Here is a 7,809-nt window from a genome sequence, read left to right as displayed (position 1 = left end):
ACGGCTGGCGCATGCGCGCCGCACCCGTTACGGGCCGAGGCAGACGGTTGTTGCCCCGCGCATGCGCTCCATCAGGGTATTGGGGCTCCTCGTCGTGGCGACGGGGCATAAGGAGGCAGCGGAAGGCTGTGGCCGCGGCGGAGAGAGGTCAGCGGCGGGCCGGGGCGGCGGGCGGAGCGGGCTGGGCAGTCCCCGCACAGCGGCGACCGTGCGAACCGCAGCGGTGGGCAGGCGGCGTGACGTCATGACGCCGGCACTATCGGCGCGGCGATGCGCCACCTGCTGGCCGTCAGGCGGTGGTGTCGACCCCTGGAGCAGGCGTCAGCTTCTGGGGTCCCACGTAATGTGTGCGGATGTGACGTCGGTGGTGAGACGTCATAACCCAGAGGAGCGGGAGGGAGGGAGGACCCCGCGGGGCCTGGTTGTCCCCGGCCCCCCTGGCCCTGCCTGGAGCACGGAGCCGGCGGTGAGCCCAGGCGCTTGTACTCGGTGGTCTGTCATAGTCTGAGCCGCGGTGCAGGAGCCTTGGGGCAGCGCCGAGCATGGCCTTGAAGTGATAGCACGCCCAGGGACCTCGAGCCGCTGTGCTGCAGCAGTAGGGCATGGTGAAGCTCCATCCGGGATGGTAACATCATAGCAAAAGTTCAGCAATGAAGCTGTATAGCGTGAGGGGAGGTCTGGTTATGAAGGTGTCAGAGTTTTAAGGACTGACGAGAAGGTTCATTAAAAACTCTGCTCAGGGCATCCAGTCTCAAACCTATTTCCAGCAATGTTCTCATGCAGAGCGGCTCTGAGAAGTCTGCCTGCTGCTTCGTGATGAACCACTGTGGATTTTATCTTCCAGTCTTGGGGGGGTCTCCGTGAGGGGAGGCAGAAGGTGTCAGCTGCTTTACTGACAATGCTTTCTCCTTGATCCTGCAGATGTGGAAGTGTTTCTTTTAGCCATGCTGGTTTTAAATAAAGCCAAAATTACACATGCTGGCAAAAGCACATCTTGGTTATACTGCAATTTGCCCCTCAGTTTAAGAAGGACATTGAGACACTTGAAGGTGTCCAGAGAAGGGCAACAAGGCTGGGGAGAGGCCATGAGCACAGCCCTGTGAGGAGAGGCTGAGGGAGCTGGGATTGTTTAGCCTGGAGAAGAGGAGGCTCAGGGGAGACCTTATTGCTCTCTACAGCTACCTGAAGGGAGGTTGTAGCCAGCAGGGAGTTGGTCTCTTCTCCCAGGCAAGCAGCACCAGAACAAGAGGACACAGTCTCAAGCTGCACCAGGGGAGGTTTAGGCTTGAGGTGAGGAGAAAGTTCTTCCCAGAGAGAGTTGTTGGCCATTGGAATGTGGTGCCCAGGGAGGTGGTGGAGTCCCCATCCCTGGAGGTGTTCAAGAGGGGATTGGATGTGGCACTTGGTGCCATGGGTTAGTAGTCATAAGGTGTTGGATGACAGGTTGGACTTGATGATCTTTGAGGTCTCTTCCAATCTTGGTGATTCTGTGACTCTGTAATAGTTTGAACAACCTGGTCCTAGTGGAAGGTGTTCCTGCCCATGGCAGGGAGGTTGGAAGAAGATCTTTAAGGGACATTTCAACCTAAACTAGTTTATGACTCTAGTAAACCCCTCAGGCAGTGGCACTGGCTGATGCTCAGTCTGTTGCCTCCTGTATAAACACTCAGAAATCACAGGCTGGGTCCATATTTTGGCTGCAAACAAAAAACAAGTCCCCTGATTGGATGCTTTTTAAATCTACTCAGAATCCTGTTCTTCATCTCCCTCCTGGTGCCTTCTCCCCCCCCTTTCATTTTGCTGTTTGGATTAACACAGTTTTCTGGGTAGCCAGAAGTCATTGTATCACTTTATATTACACAGATGTGTCAGGGGCAGACTGAAAACAGAAACACAAAGAATTTTTGTCATGAGCTTTACATTTGGAAGACAATGAGCCCCGAGACCTTGTGAGCAATTTCTTGCACTGGATCCATTTTCATTACCTTTTTTTTTTTGGTGTGTCCCCCCCCCCCCCCCAAAGAAACTGTCAAAGGATAGAAAATAGCAATTTAAACAGGGTGTTTGACACACATCCCTCTGGGTGACATCCCATCCCTCAGATGTGTCAGCTGCACCACTCAGCTTGGAGTTCCTGTGCCATGATGTTGTCTTACTGCTACTGCTTTGGTTACTTCTCATTCCCTGACAACCAAGTTAGCTTTTAATAAGTACCCTTCTCTCTGTAGTGATTTGAGGGGTGGGGGGCTAAAATGTTTTTATCCAGGCTTTTCATTCTCAATCCTTTTTTGTTCTGTTGAAATCACTGTCTTTGCTGGGATGGCATTCAACAAGTCCAAGTGCCGAGTGCTGCACTTTGGCTACGGCAACCCCATGCAGAGCTACAGGCTGGGGTCGGAGTGGCTGAGAGCTCCCAAACAGAGAGGGACCTGGGGGTGCTGATTGACAGCCACCTGAACATGAGCCAGCAGTGTGCCCAGGTGGCCAAGAGGGCCAATGGCATCCTGGCCTGCATTAGGAATAGTGTGGCCAGCAGGAGCAGGGAAGTCATTGTGCCCCTGTACTCAGCATTGGTTAGGCCGCACCTTGAGTCCTGTGTCCAGTTCTGGGCCCCTCAGTTTAAGAAGGACATCTGAAAGGGGCCTACAGGAAGGCTGGGGAAGGACTTCTCAGGATCTCAGGTAGTGATAGGACTAGGGGGAATGGAATGAAGCTGGAGGCGGGGAGATTCAGGCTGGATGTGAGGAGGAGGTTCTTCACCATGAGAGTGGTGAAGCCCTGGAATGGGTTGTCCAGGGAGGTGGTCGAGGCCCCGTCCCTGGGGGTGTTTAAGAGCAGGCTGGATGAGGCTCTGGCCAGCCTGCTCTAGTGTGGGGTGTCCCTGCCCATGGCAGGGGGGTTGGAACTAGATGATCCTTGTGGTCCCTTCCAACCCTGAATGAAACTATGAAACTATGAAACTATGACATTGAAACACTTGAACGTGTCCAGAGAAGGGCAACAAGGCTGGGGAGAGGCCTTGAGCACAGCCCTGTGAGGAGAGGCTGAGGGAGCTGGGATTGTTTAGCCTGGAGAAGAGGAGGCTCAGGGGTGACCTCATTGCCCTATACAACTACCTGAAAGGTGGTTGTAGCCAGGAAGGGATTGGTCTCTTCTCCCAGGCAACCAGCACCAGAACAAGAGGACACAGTCTCAAGCTGCGCCAGGGGAGGTTTAGACTTGAGGTGAGGAGAAAGTTCTTCACCGAGCGAGTCGTTCGTCATTGGAATGTGCTGCCCAGGGAGGTGGTGGAGTCACCATCCCTGGAGGTGTTCAAGAGGAGATTGGATGTGGCACTTGGTGCCATGGTCTAGTCATGAGGTCTGTGTTGATAGGTTGGACTCGATGATCCTCGAGGTCCTTTCCAGCCTAAGTTATACTGTGATACTGTGATACTGTGCTGTTGTTTTGATTCAAACCAGCATTTTTGAAACCAGCTGCAGTTGTGTGCTGCTGTGTTTGCATACAGGCCACCAGCATTTGCACCTGAGCAGCCGTTAGGTTTTGTTACTATAGTCACTTCCCCTTTGGCCTTCCAGGAGGTAGAGTTTTGGTGAAGTGCTCTGTGATGTGAGGTTGGTTTCTCCGGTGTTTGAAAGGTGGAAGGACATTTTGTCATGTAAGTAGTGACTGCAGATCCATGTCTGGGGTGTGATAGTGTTGCCTGGCTATGAAATACTTTGCCATGTGTACAGGGTACTTAGTGGGAGGAGGAAAAGTGAACATCATGCTCAGGTGGCTCTGCTGGGTGGTGCCCAATGACAGGGCAAGGGGCAAGGTGGAGGTTGAGGCATGGGAAGTTTCATGTAAATATGAGGAAATTGATTTTTCACTGTGAGGGTGACAGAGCTCTGGAACAGGCTGCCTGGGGAGGTTGTGGAGTCTCCCTCTCTGGAGATACTCAAAACTCACCTGGATGTGTTCCTGTGCAATCTGCTGTAGGTGATCCTGCTCTGGTGGAGGGGTTGGACTGGGTGAGCTTTTGAGGTCCCTTCCGGACCCTGAAATTCTGTGCTTCTGTGGGATGAGGTGGTAGCAGAGGGAAGTGTCAGGTAGCTGCTGGTGCTGCTCATTGCTAAGATTGCTCATTGGAATCTGGTTATGCTTTTCCTCACTGTTGTGTTCTTGGTTAGGAAGACTTGAGTTAATTTCTTATTTCCTGGTTTTTGTGTCTGGAACAGGAGAGTACCTGACTTGGAATTCCTGTTCTGCACTTCAGTTTGTTCTCTTCTCACAGAAGAAGCACTGCTGACCTCAGCATTGATTTTATTTGCTCTTGGACAAACAGAGACCCTGCATTGTACATATCTAGTGTTGTATGGGCTGCCCAGGGAGGTGGTGGAGTCCCCATCCCTGGAGGTGTTCAGGAGGGGATTGGATGTGGCACTTATAGTCCTGAGGTCTGTGGTGACAGGTTGGACTTGATGATCTTTGAGGTCTCTTCCAGCCTTGGTAATTCTGTGATCTCTGTGGTGTCAAAAGTGTTGATCTGAAGGTAGAGAAGAGGCTGTAGTGAAGAGTGTCTCCAGAAGTAAGGAGCAGAATGGTCTTTTTCAGAAGTTACACTGTTGACATTTAGGTTATTTTCCAACAGGAACCTGGAGGACGAATTTTTTTGTTAAGGATTTGGTCTGGAACAATCCCTGGGGACCACCTTCTGGTGTGGTTTCCAGAACAAACACTGCAGGAATTCTTCCCTTTGCAGTATTTAGACTGGCTTGATTGAAAGTTTGGCTCTAACCTTCAGATGTTCAGATTCCTGCAGATTCCACAAAAAGAGAAGGGGAGGAGGGTGATAAAACTTCCAGTGCCAGCTCAGCAGCAAGCCCCCCATCGTCCTGTCTGCTGTCCACACTAATGAGCAGCCTGGGGTCATGCAGGCCATGGCAGTTAACTCACTTCTGAAGACTGAAGGTTGTTCAGCCTGGAGAGGAGAAGGCTCCAGGGAGACCTTACAGCAGCCTTCCAGGGTTTGAAGGAGAGCTGCAACAAAGGCATGGAGTGACAGGAGTAACAGCTTCAATCTGGAAGAAGCTCAAGTTATATTAGGCATTAGAAGGAGGAAATTCTTCCCCATGAGGGTGGAGAGGCACTGAAACAGGTAGACTAAATCAAACCTTTCCCTTCCATTTTCCAGGTTCCAGCTTTCATTCTGCTCCTGCTTTGTACCATTTTGCTGATCCACATTTACTTGAAGGGCACAGCTGGGCTGTAGATTTGACATCTGTGTGGACTGGTAAGTGCTGCTATTCATTTTATTGCATAGAATCATTAAGGTTGGAAAATACCTTCAAGATCATTGAGCCCAACCAATACCCAACTGCCATGACCACTAAACCATATCCTGAAGTACCACATCTACATCTTCTTGAGCACCTCCAGGGATGGGGACTCCACCAGCTCCCTGGGCAGCCTGTTCCAATGCCTCACCACTCTCTCAGTAAAGAATTCTTTCCTAATGTCCAATCTGAACCTCCCCTGGCACAATTTAAACCCTTTTCCTCTCATCCTATCCCTGGTTACCTGGGAGAAGAGACCAACACCAGCTTCACTACAGCCTCCTTTTGGGTAGCTGTAGAGAGCAAGAAGATCTCCCCTCATCTTTCTCTTCTCCAGACTCAGCAACCCCAGCTCCCTCAGCTGCTCTCATATGATGCCCTCCAAACCCCTCACCAGCCTCATTGCCCTTCTCTGGACATACTCTTTCCTGAACTGTGGTGTCCAGAATTGAGCACAGTCCTCAAGCTGTGGCCTCACCAATGCTGGGTACAGGGGCACAATCACTGCCCTACTTCTGCTGGACACACTGGTTTTGGTACAGACTGGGATGTCACTGGCCTTCTTGGCCACCTGGAGACATTGCTGGCTCATGTTCAGCTGCCCACCAGCACTCCCAGATCCTTTTCCACCAGGCTGCTTTCCAGCCACTCTGCCCCAAGCTTGGGGTTGTTGTGACCAAAGCACAGGACCCAGCACTTGGCCTTGTTAAACCTCATTCCACTGACCTCAGTCCATGGATGTAACCTGTCCAAATCTCTCTGCATTTGGCTAGCTTAGTGATTTGTGGAGTCCTAAAATCTTCCCAAATGAATTGAACACTCTATTGGAAGGAAGCATTTTCAAAGCCACTCCTTTTTGAGCTCTACAAACTGTTGCCAAAGCTGGCAGTTAGGTAGACCAACAGCAGCAGCAGAAATACTGAACAGAGCAGAAGCCTGTAAATACAAGTCTGGAAAGGGAGGAGTAAGAACTAAATTCATAGTTTTACATCCTTTTTGTGTCTGATTTCAGTATTCAGCATCACTAAGGTTGGAAGAGACCTCAAAGATCATCGAGTCCAACCTGTCACCACAGGCCTCATGACTAGAGTAGGGAGGACACTACTGCAAAGCAGGTGAAGCCTTTGCTGGTACACTGCTGAAGGCATGCAGTGGATGATGTGCATCATGAAAGGGCAGGTGATATTTCTGACTTGTGTTTGGCATGCCAGGCTTGCTGCTCAAGATCTGTGGAAACATTTTAAAGGCACAGCTTACGACTCCTGCATCCCTACACTTCTCTGTTGTGCTGAGCTACACTTGGAACTGCTGGCCAAAAGTCCCCCTCAGGAGTGTCAGAGTGGCTGACAGCCCAGCCCAGTCTGTGGCTCTGGGATCTTGGGATTGGTGCAGGAATCACTGAGTGAAATGAGGTGACACAGGGGAGCTAACATTCCCTGGTCACAGCAGTGCATGGATCAATGCATCTTCAGCTTTCTCTCCTCAGTGGGTCAAAGCCCTGCTGACCCTCATGACGTAGCAACTGTGGCTGCAGCTGCACAGCCAAATGAAACCTGAGCCCCACAGCTACCTCCTCTGTAATGCATTTCTCTCTCAGCATATTGACAAGGCATTGGAACTCACCTAAGCATAGAATCATAGACCCAATAAGGTTGGAAAAGACCTCAGAGATCATCAAGTCCAACCTGTCACCACAGACCTCATGACTAACTAAACCATGGCACCAAGTGCCTCAGCCAGGCTCTTCCTAAACACCTCTACTTGGGGCACTGAACCTTGGCTGCAAAGGGAAAAGTTCTGATCTCTTTCAAAGTTCAGTACCAGGAGCTCACTGTTAGTAACACAACAGTGCAGATATGTCTGGGATAGGTATTTAGAGCCGTGGAGGATGCAGGGTTGTGTTTTTCTGCACATGCTGTCTCCTGCTCAAAAGCAAATGCTCCGTTTACAGTGAGCACTACACCAAGACTCTGCCCAGGAAAGTTAAATTTATGAACTGGCTACATAAAACTTCAGTTTCTCTCTGAACAGGAAATGACTCCCAAGATTCACAGCAAAATCCTCTGCTGATGGGGGAGCCAGAGTTTAAAATAAATAAACCCATTAACATCTGTGATTGCTTAGAGGAAAGGCTGAGCCGCAGAAGTGTGCAAGCAGCGTTCCTTAGCTTCGCCTGTCTGCAGCCAAGCTGTTGGACAAAACAATCGCCCATGTGTTTTTCCTGCTGGTTTTTTGAGCCTTTCTCTGCCCAGAGCTTTGCTGGAGAAGCTGAACCGCAGCTGCTGCCTTTCCAAGTGAAACACTCTGCTTTAGACTTGAAAGAAGTGGGGTTTGGGAGCAGTAGAAAGCCTCTGGTGCAACAGCCTGAAGCGGAGTGAACTTCGGACTAGGAAGAAGAGGACAATCAAAACCTCTAAGAATAGAGATCTAGTTTTAATGTTACCTGGGGGTTGATGGCATTCCCAGCTGCACACTGTACCCAGTGCTGGTC

The 7,809-nt window shown here is 50.7% G+C and overlaps 1 protein-coding gene across 2 annotated transcripts in view; it reads left to right on the top strand.

The window, feature by feature from the left end:
• Positions 1-7,809, top strand: part of SLX4 (SLX4 structure-specific endonuclease subunit) — a 33,517-nt gene continuing 25,708 nt past the window's right edge. For both annotated transcript variants that reach the window (XM_068146953.1, XM_068146952.1), the window contains exons 1-2: positions 1-147; positions 5,177-5,275. The gene's annotated coding sequence lies outside the window, so the exon portion shown is untranslated. The remainder of the gene's footprint in view (positions 148-5,176; positions 5,276-7,809) is intronic.

This window comes from Melanerpes formicivorus, unplaced genomic scaffold (assembly GCF_026170545.1).
Source record: "Melanerpes formicivorus ecotype bairdi unplaced genomic scaffold, bMelFor1.0.p_v2 SCAF_14, whole genome shotgun sequence".
Lineage (NCBI taxonomy): Eukaryota > Metazoa > Chordata > Aves > Piciformes > Picidae > Melanerpes > Melanerpes formicivorus.
The sequence above is the reverse complement of the archived record's forward strand: the minus strand, read 5'-3'. Positions and strand labels throughout refer to the sequence as shown.